The sequence below is a fragment of the Notamacropus eugenii genome, chromosome 1, assembly GCF_028372415.1.
Source record: "Notamacropus eugenii isolate mMacEug1 chromosome 1, mMacEug1.pri_v2, whole genome shotgun sequence".
Taxonomy (NCBI): domain Eukaryota; kingdom Metazoa; phylum Chordata; class Mammalia; order Diprotodontia; family Macropodidae; genus Notamacropus; species Notamacropus eugenii.
In genome coordinates this window covers 618910236-618926514 of record NC_092872.1, presented here as the reverse complement: position 1 = coordinate 618926514, position 16279 = coordinate 618910236, and the positions used below count along the sequence as shown (strand labels likewise).

Genomic DNA, 16279 nt, shown 5'->3' with positions numbered 1-16279 from the left:
AAAATTCACTTTTGAAATTTAAAATAACAAGCAAACCACAAACACAATTTTAAATCTCCCCCAAGAGAAAACATCTATCAACAGTTGAGCAATGAGTTCTAAATATTTTGAATTTGAATTTCTTCACTCTGTGGGGAAGAACAAAATACAATTTTAAAATGTCACTTATCACCACTTAGGTCTGGATTGCAATAAAATGAATTTAGCTTAGCGGTAAGGAAGAATTATCTGGAAGGAGATTGGAGGGGGATGAGAGAGGGAATAGACTTGCCTTTGGTGGAGTTTTTTAGGTGAGATATCCTCCCTCCCTCATCAGCCCTGCTGGGGAAGGGGGAGGGAGGAAAGAGGAGGTGGGGAAGGGAACATGCATTTATTAAGCTCCTACTATGTGCCTGGCTCTGTATTAAGTACATCACCAATATTATCTCATTTGATCCTTTCAATAATTCTAGGAAGTGGGTGCTATTATGATCCCCATTCTACATTTGAGGAAGCCAAGGTTAAATGACTTGCTCAGGGTCACAAGGTAAGTGTCTGTGGACGGATCTGAATTCAAATCTCCCTGACTCCAGGCCCTGTCTCCTAGTTACTGTGACCAAAAAATTAATCAGTTGGTAGTCAGATAATCTCTTCAGAATTTAGCTAGTCCTCAGAAAACAGACACACCGTGCCTGACCAGGTCTGTACTTACAGGGTTGAAGATTTAGAGCCGAAAGGGACCTCAGAGACCATCGAGTCAATTCCCTTCTTTCCCCCATCCCACTCCTTTTACAAATGAAGAAATTAGGCAGTTAAGTGATTTATCCACAGTAACACAACTAGTAAGTGTCTGAGCAAAGACTTGAACCCAGGTCTCCCTACCCACTTCTCCACTATGCTGTTTTCTCAAAGAGCTTGAGGCCTTTCCAGCTTTGTGGAGAAGCTCTGACAGCTGGGGTGGGGGTTGGGGTGGGGAGAGAGATCAGAAAGGGACTCTTGTACATAACAGCTTCAGTGCTTTTGGCTTCCATGTTGGCCTACCCTCAAGAACCCAGCTTCACTCCAGGCCATAATGAGGAGCCAGGGAAAGAATCTGTTCCAGTAGTAAAGATTAAACACAAGAACCCAAGTCAACTGTCTCTCCCAAATCATCATCATTAGAAAAAAAAACAGTAATTTAAATACAAGAAATATATTTGTGTCAGGTAAGAAGTCCTCAGCTGACTAAAAATTATTGACTCTCATTTCTGATAAGAGAAAGTCAGTGCTGGGAACCCTTAACAGACCTAGAACATCTGCTTATAAGTACTGGTTCTGTTACAGGGCCTTAGTTGAATCCTAAGTAGAGAGTTTTCTGAGCAGTCGCTAGAATAGTCCAAGCTTACACAGGCATCATTAGTGGTTCTGAGATTGTATTTTCTCTGAGGTTATTACATTTTCCAGGCCAACAAGAAGTATTTGAGTCAAAAATGACTCGTCAGTGCAATTGATAATTTAGTTTTAAAAAAAATCTTTGACTTCTGTGTGAAAAACATCAATCAAATTATCTGTGCGGGGGTCCTACAGACTGCCTAAGTGATGGAACATTTCGCTTTTCTTCCCATCTGCTTCCAAATTCTAAGGCTCTTGCTTAGAGCTCCTGGCAGTTCTGGGGACAAGCTGTAATCTTATTCATGCGTCAGTCAGTCTCGACAATCTGCTTTGGAGTGCTCAATTGCAGCTAGAGACCCCAGGCAGATCAAATAGGTTTCTTAACCCCAAAGCCTGGGAAGAAAGAAGAGCCTCAGTATTTCATCTCAAACTGCTGCAGATGTATTTAAAGTGTGCAGATGTGGAGATAACATTTGAGGCTCATGAATACAAATGAGTTTCTAGAAGTAATGCCCCTGGTCATGTATGTCAGGCAGCCATTTAAAATCACCTTCCAGGCCCCCTTCTCCCTCCCTCCCTCCCTTTCTCCCTCCTTCCATCCCTCCCTCCATCCCCTCCATTTTAGGTGCTGCACTGAGAGACCAACCTTTCAAGGTCATGGTTTCTAGGCCAGTTAGAAAGGCTGGACCTAGAGCCCCAGTTCCACTAATTTGGGGAAATGCTTAGAAAGAGACAATCCCAGATGGCTCCATTTCCCTAACGCAGACCACTGTTTCCAAATGTTCCAGAAACTCTAGTCCACCGCCTGCTTCCCTAGGACGATGGATGGGGTAAGCAGGAGAAACTGAAAAAAATCAGTCTGGCTCAGCATATGCTAATACCAAAAATAAGAAAAATTGCTCGTGTGCTTGCAGTAAGCCGGGAGTCCCACAGTCCCAGACTTCCTACCGGATGCCTTGGAGGTCACCTGCCAAGTCTGAGGTTCTCTGCACACCCCTTTCTTCTAGGAATGACCTTGAGGTTGCACCATGGGCGACCTTGCCTGCTAACACAGGACCCTTGCCATAGGGAGGGGGAAACAGAGGCAATCTTGGTTTAGAGCAGAGGTCCTTAACCTGGAGTCTGTAAGCTTTTTAAGATAGATAGATGATTGATTGATTGATAGATAAATAGATAGATGGATGGATGGATGGATAAACTATTTCAATGTAATTGGTTTTCTTCGTAATCTTGTGCATTTTACTTTATGCATTTAAAAATATTACACTGAGAAGGGGTCTAGAGCAGGGGTGGGGAAACTGTGGCTTCAAGGCCACATGTAGCCTTCTTGGTCCTCAAATGGGGCATTTTGACTGAATCCAAACTTCACAGTACAAATACCCTTAATAAAAGGATTTGTTCTATAAAACTTGGGCTCAGTCAAAAGACCCCACTTGAGGACCTAGAAGGCCACATGTGACCTTGAGACTGCAGGTTTCCCACCCCTGTTCTAGAAAGAGGCTTTAAGACCTGACTATCAAAAAAAAAAAAGTTTGAGAACTTTTAGCTTAAAGGAAATAGCACAAACAGGCTCTGCCACTTACTGTGTGATCTTGGGCAAGTCATTTCCTTCACATCTGTGAGCTTTTGTTTCCCTGTCTATAAAATGGGTATAGTAAGACTTTTACCACCTGGTTTGGAGTGGTGTTGTGAGGTAAGTATTTAAAGTGCTGTAGAAATTCAAGTTAGATTTGCTGTTGTTTGATATTTGTTTTCAAACAGGATTAAATTAGATTTATTTAGTATTTGGACATAGAGCCAGTCTGGAAGCCTGAGAGATCTGGGTTCAAGTCTTGCCTCTGATATATACCAGCTGTATAACCCTGATAAGTCACTGAACCTTTCATTGCTCTAGACAATTCTCTAAGACTTACGTTGTAGAGAAAGTGCTGACCTGCTTGGGAGGTGTTTCCTCACCTGAGAGTTGCCTATAGCAATGAAATCACAGGTCTAGTAGCTGCTATCCCATTTAGGCCAATTAATCCTGTGTCCATAGGTGGGCCAAAATGACTATTAGGTCTCACCGGAGGAACCTCTATTGACCACCCCATGGGTCAACCTCTTCCCTAGGGGATGATAGGTCCTAGCCAGCCCTTGGGAGATGTGAGGACCAGAAAAAAGTAGACTCTTGGTGGACCACCACCTCCAGCTGTGAAATTAGAGTGACCCAGGGATCTATACTTGGCCATGGGCTATTGAACATTTTTATCAAGACTTATCAATGTCTTGGATAAAAGCACAGATGGCATACTTATCAAATTTGCAAGTAATACAAAGCTGGGAGGAACAACTCACACATTTAATAGAGTCGGGATCTAAAAGGATCTTGACAAGCAAATATGTTGGACCAATTCTAATGAGATGATCAAATGAAATAATCAATGTAAAGAAATTAGCACCATGTTTGGCACATGGAAAGTACTGTATAATGTTAGCTATTCTTATTGTTATTATCACTATAAGATTTAATAGGGCATAAATGTTAAATCTTGTACATAGATTAAAAAAAGTCAATTTCACAAATTCAAGATGGAGGAGTTATGGCTTCTGCTTTCAGTTTCTCAATCTCATCTTTTCTTTAGGTCTAAAGCTTAAAATAAGGTATAGCAATTTGTCTAGAAAAGATATGAGGGTTTTGGTGGAGGGATTGTTGGATAAGTCAATTGAGTGATAGGGCAATCCCCCCAAACTGCAATGTAATCTTAGGGTTACATTAAAAAAGGCTGTGTCTTGCCACCTTCTGCTCTGCTCAGATCCACCTCTGGAGTATCAGGCCCACTTTTGGGGTGGGGGCACATTTTAGGAAAGACAATAAAGATAGCTTGTTAGCTGGAGAGTAACCAGGGAAGGGTGACTGTGGGATGCTGAAGAGACTAGAAATCCTTCCATGTGAGGACAGTTAAAAAAACAATTGGAGATGTTCAATTTGAAAAAAAGACTCAGAGGAATATGACTGCTATCTTCAGGTACCCATAGTTACCTTCTGTGAAAGAAGGATTAGTTATTTGGTCCCAGAGGGAAGAAATAGGAACAGTAGTGGGTAGAAAGGCAGACTTAGACTTGATGGAAGAAAAATTTCCTAAGAATCCAAGCTAGAAACCTCCACAATCAAGGGCTCAAATACTTCAGAGGGGGCAACTAGGTGGTGCAGTGGATAAAGCACCAGTGCAGGAGTCAGGAGGACCTGAGTTCAAATTTCACCTCAGACACCTGACACTCACTAGCTGTGTGACCTTGGGCAAGTCACTTAACCCCAATTGCCTCATCCTGGGTCATCTCCAGTCATCCTGATGAATATCTGTCACTGGATTCAGATGGCTCTGGAGGAGAAGTGAGGCTGGTGACCTGCACAGCCCTCCCTCATTCAAAACAAAGTCAAGTGCAAGTCATGTCATCGTTTCTCTGATGGTGTGGTCTTCTTTGGCAACAAAAGACAAACACACACATACTTCAGAGATGAAAGGGACCTCAGATGACGTCTTATTCAATCCCCTTATTTTACAGATAGAAAACTCAGGCCCCCAAAGGTTAAACACCTTGTTTGGCATCACATGGCTAGTACTTACTTTCTGATATCGCCTTCCCCTTACAGTGCCTCCATATTACATGTACACAGTTGCTTGCATGTTTTTTTCCCCCATTAGGTTGTGAGTTCCTTGTTTTTGCCTTTCTTGGTATTCTCAATATTTCTTCGCACTTATTCCTGATCTAATAAATACCTCAAAATATAATAATAATGTCTAATAAATGCTTGATGACTGACGGAAGGAGGTAGTAAGTAGTGATTAAGTAAAATCATGTTCAAATGAATGATTGAAAAGAAGGCAAGAAGAGGGCAGAACAAGGCCCAAGAGGCATCCTTTGAAGAGGATGGGTCCCACAAGCATGCTTGTAATGAGTCTGGTCAGCCCCTGGGGGGAGCTCTGCCCTTGGTTCTTCCTCTATTCTTTGAGGAGCTTTTCCCCACCTTGTCCTCCTGAGCAGAAGCAGAAGGATTGAGGATCATGCTGACCCTGGGATGTGCTACCCAGCTCTGTACATACTCATGGGAGAGGTCTACCTCAGGGATGGGGAAGGAAACCAAGGTGTGAGTTTACATTTCTGTAACAATTTTGAAAGCAGAATTTATCTCATTCATTGTTTCTGCAGCCTCAGCACCTAACACCTGGCACATAGTAAATACTTAATAAATGCTTGATTTGTTCACAACAGTGTTCTGGCGGAGGTTGGGTAGGTCTTATTATCCCCATTTTACAGATGAGGAAATTGAGGTTCAGGAGTGACCATGGCTTGCCAGAGTTACACAGACAGGTCATAATAAAGCCAACATTTGAACTTTGGTCTTCTGGCTAGAGTAGTTCAATGCCCATTCCACTATGCTATGGGAGCTAGATGGTGTAGATAGAGCACTGAACTGGAATCAGAAAGGACTGAGTTCAAATCCAGCCTCAGAAGTTTGCTAGGCGTATGCCCCTGGATAAGTCCTTAACAACTCTGTCTACCTCAGTTTCCTCAACTGTAACATGAGAATAACAACAGCACTCAAGGTTGTTGTGATGACCCAGTTAGATAATAATTGCGAAGTACTTTGCAAACTGAAACATGTTATAGAAATATTACTGCTGCTGCTGCTGCTGCTGCTGCTGCTGCTGCTACTTCTACTACTACTACTACTACTACTACTACTACTACTACTACTACTACTACTACTACTACTACTACTACTACGGAACATGAAGTAGCTCTCAAAATGCTGTACATGAGAGCCAGTGAAGTCAAAGCTGGCCATACCCAAGGGAAGACTCCCCAGGCAATTTTTAGAGTACCCTAGGCTTCTTTATCAGTTCTGAGATTCCTCAGACTGTAATCTTTTCCAATTAGAGATATCACCTATAAAACCTGCTCTGAAACGCTATGTAAATATCTCATTGTTTGCTATAAATGCATGTTTATAATGGATGGAAGGGTAGTAGCAGAAGCAAGTCACACTGGCCCTTAGAGGGAGGTTGGAAATGCCAAGACTCATGCTTAGTCCTAGTTCAAGGGTAAGGAAACACAGTTTCCCCACCCCCATACCCAGTCTGTCCTGGTAGTACTTCTTCAGGAGGGAGAAAAATGACAAGATCTAACCTCAGTGGGAAGATTGGAAGGATGGCTTTTTCCTCTGCAAGTCGAATGCTCCACTGGCCACTCCTAAGTACTATCAAGCTTGGTAGCCTACATAGCAATCCATAGACCTTACCACAGGAGGGATATTGAGGGAGAGATATTGAGTGCCCTTGGGGCACTCTGCTCTGGAACTGAACTCTGCCCCTTGAGACTAAGGCTACTATGCTCCAGCCAGGTGCTGAGGATCAGGGATGGATACAGCTGGCCTTCGTCAAGATGCTTCTGCTGACTCAAAGAGTTTCCTAGCTCTTCCTAGAGCCAAACAACTTGAAAGCAATTAAACCCAATTAGGCCACTGACCAGTCTTTCATCTCTAGATTTTGCCATTCCTCAAAACTCAACAAGAAATGACACACACATATATATTTAACCTCCACTGTCCTTTTAAGCTCCTATCAACAAGGTACTTAGCATCTCTCTCTAAACACCACCTTGGCATCTCCTTTCCACTTCCCAGTCTTATTTTCTCTTTAGGACCAAAGCAATGAGAGCAGGTGCCACACATAATCTTTTACACAAGACTCATCATATTATTCTTAATAATTAAATAGGGCCCATTATCCTTCTATTTAATCCTTCAGTGAATTCTGGCTGGCCTCTCTATCCAATTCCCTTTTCATAAAACATTTATATCATCGATCTATAATTGCTTTGATAGGAAAAGTCAAAGAATAATCTATGAATCGGCAGTCAAACCCTGTCCAAATTCCCCTCCATTCTACGTCTGTAGTGAACTCCAGACCTGAGAAGCCAAAGGTGCTTCAGCAAAAGTCCTCCAGCAGCTGCATGCTGGACGTTTCTTAAGGGGACTTACTTTCCTGGTCTTCATAAAACTTTTTCAAAATGACTTTGTTTCTTCCTCACCCCCAACACTGAACTTTGAAATGGTGAACAACTGAAATTTTTTATCTGGAAAGTGGCTTTGAGATCATTTAATCCAATACTCTCCTTTTGCAGAGGAGGAAAATGAGACCTATAATGGGAAAACAACTTGTCTAAAGTCTTCCAGGTAGTAACTGGCAGAGATGGCATCAGAACTCAAAGTCCAGTGTCCTTTCTACTGACTGAGGCTACATATCTGAGTTGTTCCTGGGAAAAGCTAGAAAGAAGGTACATGTGTCTGGCAGACCATTCATTTGCTAAAGTCCTCCTGCAAAGGTTCATCATGGCCAAGAGGTGACACTGGGCCTACTGAACTATGCCAGTCAAGTAAAAAGCTCCGGAAGATCTTACCAAAGTAGAAAGGTTTTGGACAGTGTGGTTTAGCAATACACTATCTATCATGTGATGGTCTGCCTGTCTAAGCTCAGAGAAGTTCACTACCAAAGAGGTAGCCCCAAGCATAGGTATGCATGGAATGCAGACAGTTTGGGAGTGCTAGTACCCAGGGATAAGCACTATCTTTCCTCTCATCATTCATTCATGAATGCATGGTATATGTCTTCTACAAAGGCAAGCTACAATGCACTGTGGAGGATCCAAAGAAATTTATAACACATGGTCCTTGACCTCAAACAACTTATAATCTAGTTAGGCAGGCATGATACGTGTCCATGAACAATTAAAACAAGTCAGAGATGTGTGGAACTCAATCCTTCCTCATCTGTGCACCAAAGAGGCCCTTGCTTCCTCGGAGATGTAGTTTATGAAGCATTTCCTGGTGGCTCAACTGCTGATACCCTCCTTCCCTAACCACTTTGTGTTTATTTTGCTGAGTATCCTTATTTTGTATAAACTAACGTGTGCATGCTGTTTCTACAGACAGAAAGTAAGCTATTTGAGAGCTCATTGTTGTTCAGCCATTTTAAGTTATCTCCAACTCCATGAGTTGGGGCTTTCTTGGCAAAGATACTGGAATGGTTTGTTATTTCTTTCTCCAGCACATTTTTGCCACAGGTGAGGAAACTAAGGCAAATAGGGTGAAGTGAGTAAGTGTCTGAGGTCACATTTGAACTCAGGTCTTCCTGATCCCAGACCCAGTGCTCTATCCACTGTGCCAATTAGTTTGTGCGTAAATAGACAGTCAGAAGACTTGTTGTTCAGTAGTTCCCATTTTGTCTAACTCTTCGTGACCCCATTTGGGGTTTTCTTAGCAAAGATACTGGAGTGGTTTGCCATTTCCTTCTCCAGCTCTTTTTGAGAGCAGAGATTGTTTAATTCTTGTCTTTGCATCTCTAGTGCTGGGCCTATAGAAGGTGCTTAATACCTGTTTGCTAACTGATTAAATAATACAGCAGTGCTTTCAATCATGATCAAGTTCCAGCTGAGTCTTCCTAGTATTAAATGCCCCAGGGCTTTGGAGGAAGAAGAGCTGCCTACAGTGAGGTTAGGAAAGGCTTCACATAGAAGGTGGGGCCAGAGTTGGGCCTTGAAAGATTCCTAGGTTTTTCAGAGTAAAGGCAAGGTTAGCATTACTATATTTTCCTTGAAGGTACCTACCTGCACCCTGTTTGTATCTTCCTCAGCGTATAGTGAGCACATAATAAATGTTTGCTGAATAAATAAATGAATCAGTGAGTACAGTCATTCTGGAAAACAATTTGAAATTATATAAAAGCCACCAACTCATTTACATACTTTGACCTAGAAATCCCACTTCTGGGCCTAGACCCCAAAGACATCAAAAACAGAAAGGTTCCACATGTATGAAAATCCATAGCAATACATTTGTTTTTTTTTTTAATTATTTACATTTGGTTTTTGGAAACAAAGAACTAGAAGTTAAATGAGTGCCCATTCATTGGGGAATGACTGAGTAAACCTAGATATGTAAATATAATAGAACATTACTGTGCAGTAAGACCAGGTGACTATAAGGAATTCACAGACACAAGGGAAGACTTAGATGAACTGAGGCAGAGAGGAATAAGTCCAACTAGGAGCACAATATACATGGTAACTGTAACAGTGTAAATGAAAGTCCCACTAAAAGAAAGGTGAATGGACAACCAATATGGGGCCCAGAGAATGGAAAATGAAACATGCCTTCCTTCTCTAGGCGCAGATGCAGGGGACCATGGAAGTAAAGTGCTACGTAATTCCCCAGGTGAAGTCATTTTATCATTTACTTAAGTATTTTTCCTTGTTACAGTGAAGGGTTACAATGGTAGAACCCGGATGCAGGGGAGTCAGGGGAGGCATATCCAGAGATGACTGGTATATAAATAAATGACTAGGATAAGTAGGTGGTTCAGTGGGTAAGAAGAACTTCTGGACATGAAATCAAGATGATCTGAGTTCGAGTCTTGCCCAAAGACACTTACTAGTCATCTGATCCTAGGCAAAGCATTTAACCTCTCTCAGCCTTAATTTTCTCACCTATCAAAAGGGGATAATAATAGCATCTGTCTCACAGGGTTGTTGTAAGGATCAGATGTGACAACATAGGTACAGTGCTTTGCAAATCTCAAGATACTATATACAGGCTAGCTATTGTTATTAAATAAAAATAGAAGACATCAATAAAATGTGTGTTTTTTTAAAGAAATGAGTAAATAAATGAATCATCATTAACAAATATGTATTTCTTGCCTGTTGTACAAGGCACTTGGTTATGGAGGAAAGATGGCAAGATGTTCCACATCCTCATGAAACCTATTTTAATATCAACACATGTACCTAGAAACAAATAGCAGAAGATTAATGAGATGGCAAGTAGCAACCCTGCCCCCTTCCTCTTCCTCACTTATTTGTGTGTACATATGAGAAGGCATGATTTTTTAGGACAAAATCAAAGAAGTAGGTAATACCCCCAAAACATACTCTTTTAAAAATTTTACATAATTTGTTCTCTCAGAGTTGGTTGATTTTTTGCTGAACTTAGAGGGTTTGTACAGAGAGGGCAGAGAAAGGTGAAGGGAATTAGAAGAAGGCAGTATTCTGGAGGGCAGAGAAATAAACATACAGGGCTGTGGGCATAAGGAAAGCAATCTGAGGAGGACTGAGTGAGGGGCAGACTAAGATACAAAGAGCCGGGGATGTTGTTCCTCCTTACCCTGAAAAGATCCATGCTAGGTGGCTGCCCTTGCTCTCAGAGAGCGTTCTCCCAGGCTGTTTGCTCGAATTATTATCATTATTTTTATTAGGCATTTCTTAAATGTACTGCTAAGTGCGCTGAGGCAACAACATAATATTTGAATCAAAGGAATCCGAAGTAAGCTTCCTGGAGCTCTCCCTAGGGAAATGATTTCAAATGAGGAGGTCTCTATTCAACCCAGCCTGAGTTTGCTTTCACAGTTTTTAACCTCTAACCTTCAGTTATATTCTCTTTATTCTGAATCTTTTCTCCTTATTCCAGGTGGTAACACCTTTCAAATATCTGCAGTGGTTTGTTGAATTAACCCAACAGACTCATAACCCGGTGAGTTCCCTTCTGATTATCCAATACCAGACATTCATTTCTATTCCCCTCCCTCTGATGTCTAAGGGAAAGATGAGCATTGTCTTTTCTTTCAAAAGGGTGTCCTCTTGAGCCAAGTGAACACTGAGGTGTCAATCTGTCACTCACAAGCATGTGGCAAACACTTCCTATGTGCCAAACAATGGGGGATACAAAAGTCAATCACATGGAAATCCCTAATCTCGAGGGGCCCACAATCTAAAGGGGAACCAACACACAAATAACTATGTACATACAATACACATATAGTAAATCAAAGGTGATGCAAGCCTGGAGCTTAGGAAAGAGAGTAGGGTTGGATATGTAGATACAGGAATCATCTATAGGTAGAGATCATCACTGAATCCATGGCGATTGATAGGATCACCAAGAGAGATGGTATAGAGGGAGAAGAGGGCCCAGGACACAGCTTTGGTTTTAATACTTTCCTAGACCACTTTGAGAGATATGTCTTGGCAAGGGTTCTAGAGATCAACTTGGAGTCAGGAAAACTGAATCCTAGTGACCCACTATGAGGACCTGGACAAGTAATGAAACCTCTGTGAGCCTTGGTTTCTTCTTCTGTAAAATGAAGGGCTTGAACTTGATGATCTCCAGGGTCCCTTCTTGCTCTTTCTACTAGGATGATGTGTGGTCTACAGGACATGCTCCAGCTACAGATGGCAGGGGATTTATGTTAGAAAGGCTCCAGTATTGAGCCTGGGGATCACAGTGAGGAATGCGCTCCTGCTGAGAAAGAGAAACCATCACTGGTTCCTATTTCAATTGAGATTTCCAAGTGGAAGATGGGGAAGGAATTTAGGTGGGGAAAGAGGGTTGGTGGGGGAATGGAAGGGCTCTCTTTAAGATGCTCCTCATTCCTCAGACCCTCTGGTAACTTCCCCTTCCTTCATTTCCTTTGGAAGTTTCTTTTTAGCATATCAATAGGCATTGCGGCATACACAGTCCATTGCTCCTTGACTACCCCAAGTAGTTTCCTCTAGATGCAAAGGATCATGGGAGCAGAGCATCCATGTGTAACACTGTTACATTCTGATATTAGAGAGAATCAGAGAACTAGGCATTTTGAGCCTGATGTATTAATTTGAAGCCTGAACTAGCTATGCCTTGATATAATATAAACTTTTTCAATGAAAAAATGAAGACCAAAAAAGCATTTATTAATCTATCAACCAATAAGGATTTATTAAGCATTTACTATATGAAAACTCTGGGCAATGAGGTGACATGACAGATAGACCACTGGGTTTAGAAACAGAAAGGCTCATCTTCATGTGTTCTACTATGGTCTCAGACACTGACTAGCTGTGTGACCCTGGGCAAGCCACTTAACCCTGTTTGCCTCAGTTTCCTCATCTGTAAAATGAGCTGGAGAAGGAAATGACAAGCCATTCCAATATCTTTGCCAAGAAAACATTCAATAGGGTCCTGAAGAGTTGGGCACGCCTGAGAAAACGACAACAACAAAACTATGTGCAAGCGACTGAAGAAAAGAAAGCAAAGCTAAAGGAAGTCATGACAGCCGTCTTCAAGTATTTAATGTGAAAGAACTGAATTTGTGTGTTTAGCCCCAGAGGGAAAAAAATGAGAAGCAACGGGTCAAAGCTACAGAAAGGCTAATTCAAGCTGGATATGAAGAAAATTTCCCAATCATCAGAGTTGCTCAAAAGTGGAATGAGCTGCTTCTTGTGGTGGTAGCTGCGTCATCTTGGCGGTCTTTAAGCACAAACTGGAAGACCACTGGTCAGGTATGTTATGGTGGGGTTTTCTTTGTGAGTGGTTTGGGCTGCGTGGCCTTGGAGGCCCTTTATAACTTTTAAACTCTGTGACTCTGCAATTCTCAAAAGCCAGGAAGGATTTTACTTTGTACAAATAAGTCCTGGATCTAAAGAGCTGAGGTTTCAAAGTATGCGGCATAGGGAGCTGTTCAATACATACTTGTCAATGAATGACTTAACTTAACATGGATGAGAGCACAGAGATGAACTCATCCTCTTGTGCTAAGAATATCAAATATCTCTCAGGAGAGGAGACTGTTTCTCCTATCTGCTGTCTTAGTTTGAGCCACGAACTATCCCCCATTTTATAGTGAAGAAGTCCTTTGTTGGGGGCCACCATCAGGATAAAGAGCAAAGCCAAGCCTGTCAATTCTAAACTATGGCAGACTCCCAACCCTCCAACATACCACTTCTTCTCAAGTAATATATACTTGTGAGACTCACCCTAAATATTAGACCTGAATTTAACTGTAATAGTTAAGAAGATCTGAATTCAAATCCATCCTGAGATACTTATCGGCTGTGTGACTTTGAGCAAGTCATGTAACCTCTGTTTGCCTTGGTTTCGTTATCTGTAAAATGAGGATAATAGTTATACCTACATCTCAGGGTTGTTGTGAGGGTCAAATGAGATAATAACTGTACAGTGCTTAGCATGGTGACTAGTATGTAGTAAGCACTATATAAGTATTAGTTATAATTGTGGGACCCTAGGTAAGTTACTTAATTTTTGTTTGCCTCAATTTTCTCTCTTAAAAAATAAGAATAATAATATTACCTATTCCTAGGGTTGTTGTAAGGATAAAATGATATGATATATCATATCATTATATGATAAAAAATAATATACCCTAGCAAAAATGATATAATATTTGTAAAGTTCTTTGCAAATCTTAAAGAGCTATATAAATGATTGATGGTGGTGTTAGTGGTAGTCGTAGTAGTAGCAGTACTGGTGGTGGTGGTGGTAGTAGTAGTAATGGTGGTGTGATAGTAGTAGTAGTAGTAATGGTAGTAGTAGAGGTAGTAGTGGTGGTGGTGGTGGTGGTAGTGGTACTAGTAGTAGTCTATATGAATTTCACCCACTTAGAGTTCTGTATGAAGAGGAGTCTTCCTGATTTCAGGTCTAGCCCTCTATCCATGGTGCCAACCAAGCTGCCAGTTAGAGTTGCCCAAAAGTGTGATAGGCTGCTTTGGGAGCCAGTGACTTCCCTCTCAGAGGGAAGCAAAGATGGCTAACAACAACAGCTAGCATTTATATAGCGCTTTAAGATTTGCAAAGTATTTTGTAAATATTATCTGATTTGATGCCCACAACAACACTAAGTGTCATTATTATTCCCATTTTACATTTGAGAAAACTGAGACAGAAGCTGAGTGACTTGCCCAGGGGCATTCAGGTAGGAAGTATGTGAGTCAAGCGTTCAGAATCAGGTCTTTCTGACTCCAAGTCTCTCCTTCTATACCCACTATGCCACCTGGGTGACTTATGGTGGATGACTTGATGGGTTACACTATAGACGGGATCTTTATTCATGTGATGAAGAGGAAGAAAAGGTAGAGGAGGAGAGGAGGAAGATAAGAATAAGAATGAATACCTAGCACTTATATAACACGTATTATGTGCCAAGCACTGTGCTAAGTGCTTTACTAGACCATTTGATCCTCACAACAACCCTGAGAGATAGGTGTTATTATTTTTTCCCATTTTATAGTTGAGGAAACTGAGGCAAACAGAGTTTAAGTGATATAAGTTGGAATAGAAGCAGGGGTGTGCTGCTAAATTCTTAAACAACACTCCAGGAAAAAATGTACTCACAATACACTTAAATTTTGTTTGCATTATTAATGTTCTCTCCATTACTTTCTTTAGTTTAGACAGTCAATCAAACATGTTTGCTGATTTCCAAGGTATAAATGATCACATTGGGCTCAGGAGTCTATATGAGCACATTCCTGACCAGAGATCACTTCCAACTCTGTGACTGTAGTATTCAAAGCTGTAAGGCCTTTAGGTACTGGTCCAACAAGAACCTGTTTGCCCACCACCTGAGAACCAGTCTACTTAAGTTCAGAGAAGATCATTCCTAGGTAGGCTGTGAGGAGAAGATCTACAAAATGTCAAGTCTGCTACCTGAGCTGGTGAAAGGACTCTTCATGCTGATGAAACCACACAGCTGCTTGATTTCTGCAAGAAGTATTTTGCAGACAAGCTCATTAGATACCTACAGATCAGAAAGATGTTTAGATTCTATACTTGAGTGGTAAAGGCAGATCTAATATACCCATAGCTCAGAAGCTGCCTTGCTCATCCTGATTCCATTTCATAGGATTCTTACTGATTTTCTGACATCCATAGAAAATTGTTAAAGCAGCCAGGCTCTAACTAGCATGGTCCTCCAGGCCCTTTAAAGCCAGAAAGAAAATGAACTGTGTATGGAAAAATCACTCCACAGTCAAGGGTGGGTGTGTCCTGCTTTATGCAGTAAGAAGAATTTTTGTAAATTATATCCCATTTTCCCCTTAGCTTGGATTGCCATCTCACAGAATGATAGATTCTGAGAACAAGAAATCATAGGAAAAGGCTGCCTAGAAATGCTGGGGATGACTTCAATAGGAGTATGGGGGTGAGAGAAGAGGATGTTTCTTTAGAGGGGGCAGCAAAATTTGAAATCAAATTTTGCCCAGCTGTGTGATTCCACACTTCACAGTTTGTTTTAGTGTGCTGGGCTGGCCTGAAACAAAACACCCTTTTATTGTAAGGAATTCTTCAAATAAGACCTAACTCAGTGGCTGCCCAGGACACCAACTAAATGCATCTCATAGGCTTAAGAGAGAAAGCGTGGTACAGTGGAAAGAGCACTGGACTGAGAGTGAAAGGATGTGCATTCAAACAGAAATTCTACTTACTACCAACATGACCTTGAGATGGCTAAGTGGTGCAGTGAAAAGAGCACTGGGCCAGCAGTCAGGAAAACCTGAGTTCAAATCCAGCTTCAGATACTTACTAGCTATGTGACCCTGGGCAAGTCACTTCATCTCGATTGCCTCAGTTTCCTCAAGTGTAAAATGGGGATAATGTTTGCACCTACCTCCCAGAGTTGTTGTGAGGGTCAAATGAGATGATATTTGTCAAGCACTTAGCACAGTGCCTAGCATGTAGTGGGCACTATGTATTATTCCTTTCCTCCCTCCCCAAGTCATTCAATCCCTTTGGGTTTCAATTTCTTCCTCTGATCTCAAGGTCCTGTAAATCTATCTGCAGCTAAAGCCAGCAAAGGTTCTTAATTGGACAAGACACGAATGAATAAAACAGGATTGGTCCCACCCCACAAGCGCTAACTGCAATATTGTCGTCCCTGTTTAAAGAGACTTTTGCCCTAAAAGCTCCAAACAATCAGCTGATGTTAACTCAGCAATCTGTCCCAAACTGCAAGTCTTATTGCTTACAGACAGAGAAACAGGGATAATGGAAATGAATCGACTTTAAAATACTGCATGAAGTCAAGAGGCAACATTGTATAAGGCAGAGAAAAACCACACT

General features: G+C 41.5%; 1 protein-coding gene and 1 long non-coding RNA gene across 3 annotated transcripts in view; one reads left to right on the top strand and one right to left on the bottom strand.

Moving 5' to 3' along the window:
• LOC140520793 (uncharacterized) overlaps positions 1 to 16279 on the top strand; it is a 44204-nt gene that overhangs the window by 14472 nt on the left and 13453 nt on the right. For both annotated transcript variants that reach the window (XR_011972646.1, XR_011972645.1), the window contains exons 2-3: positions 9557 to 9604; positions 10856 to 10918. This is a non-coding gene — a long non-coding RNA (uncharacterized lncRNA). The remainder of the gene's footprint in view (positions 1 to 9556; positions 9605 to 10855; positions 10919 to 16279) is intronic.
• ANK1 (ankyrin 1) overlaps positions 1 to 16279 on the bottom strand; it is a 188241-nt gene that overhangs the window by 159631 nt on the left and 12331 nt on the right. The gene's annotated exons all lie outside the window — the stretch shown is intronic.